Here is a 1,780-nt window from a genome sequence, read left to right on the forward strand (position 1 = left end):
GCCGCGGTCCTCGTCTCTTTGATCCTCGTCTGGAGGAGCTGGGATTTTTACAAGGGAGATATTTACGGGAGATTTAGAGCGGAAGCGGCGGGAGATGATAACGGGATTGTTACGCCAGAGGGTGTGGACGAGAAGAAAACTGAGGAAAATGACCGTGTAAGTAAAAACTAATGATAGCACGTCTGGATCGTGTCTTTTCTGCTTTATTAAGAGATTCTGCGGACACGAAACAGACCCGTGAATGGGGGGGCAATTTGTCATATACCGGATGGAGGACGATCCTTCGTGATCCGGGAATTAAATGATTTGAGCTGCGAGTGTGAGGGTGCCAGCTGTTGATGAACGGGACTTTGTTTTTATTTGTTGGTCTAAGAAATCCCCGCGTGCAGAGACTTTGCTGGGCTTCCATGTCTTGGGTGTTGAGATGCGCGTTGGAGACACAACGATCTGATTACGTGACGATCACCCGTATGATCAACCTTTTAATTAAGGTTATTGTAGTTGTTAATTGTCAACATGAACCCTTTAATAAAAGATATAACTATAGTTGTTTTTAGGTGACTGATTAGTCGTTGAGGGGCGATAAATAATTGACTAAAGAAACCGGTTTTTGACTTGCTTGTATGGCAGTATGGGTGGCCTCGCCCCCGCGTTTGAAATAAAAATGAATTTGTCTGTAGTACCATGTGGGCACATGCAACATAATCAAAGTTATAAATGTTTAAAGTGGTTAGTTCCATATAACTTTTAGCCTAATTGGCACTTAAAATACCTTAAATTATAAAAAAAAAGAGTCCCACCGCCACACAGCACACACACAGACCACAGCTTTGGATCGATTATAATTTTAGGGAAAATATATTTAGAAAAATGCTTCCAGCTCCCAAAAGCTAAGGAAACGTGCTTCCCACCCCTAAGACTTTGTCAACGGGTGTTTTACCCCCAAAAATAAAGATTCTGTTCTCTGAGCCCCCAAAACACAAAACATAAGACATTAAAATATGTGAAGACCATAATACCCTTCTCTCTCTCTTTCTTTTTTTATTAAAATATGATGAAGATTATTTTATTATTTTTATTTTCTCTCTCTCTTTAACATGATGTACTGAGATGATAGTTGAAATGATTGATGAGAATTATTTTATTATTTTTGTTTTTTTTATTTTGGTTGTTTGTATTGGGAGATTGTTAAAGTTACGGGTTAATTGTTAAGGTTACGAATTAATTGTTAATGTTACGGGTCAATTGTTAAGGTTATGAATCCTCTCTCTCTCTCTCTCTCTCTCTCTCTCTCTCTCTCTCTCTTTTTATTAAAACATGATGAGGATTATTTTATTGTTTTTGTTTTCTCTCTCTTTTTATCATGATGTACTAAGATGATAGTTAAAATGATTGATGAGGATTATTTTATTATTTTCTTTTTTTATTATTTTGGTTGTTTGTATTGGGAGATTGTTTAAGTTACGGGTTAATTGTTAAGGTTACGAATTAATTGTTAATGTTACGGGTCAATTGTTAAGGTTATGAATCCTCTCTCTCTCTCTCTCTATCATGATGTTTCTTTGATGATATTGAAATGATTAAAGAGGATTATTATTTTTATTATTTTTGTTTTTTATTCTTTTTGTTTTTTTAGAATATTCGCTGTTAATGATAATGGTTGGTTGTAAAGGTTATGCATTGATTGTTAAGGTTACGGGTTGGTTGTTAAGGTTAAGGGTTTGTTGTTAAGGTTATGGGTTTGTTGTGTAGGTTACGGATTTGTTGTTAAGGTTACGGT

The 1,780-nt window shown here is 36.0% G+C and overlaps 1 pseudogene; it reads left to right on the top strand.

Annotated features, from left to right (window-relative positions):
* Positions 1 to 563, top strand: part of LOC109850015 — a 2,038-nt pseudogene extending 1,475 nt beyond the window's left edge.

This window comes from Asparagus officinalis, chromosome 7 (assembly GCF_001876935.1).
Source record: "Asparagus officinalis chromosome 7, Aspof.V1, whole genome shotgun sequence".
Classification (NCBI taxonomy): domain Eukaryota; kingdom Viridiplantae; phylum Streptophyta; class Magnoliopsida; order Asparagales; family Asparagaceae; genus Asparagus; species Asparagus officinalis.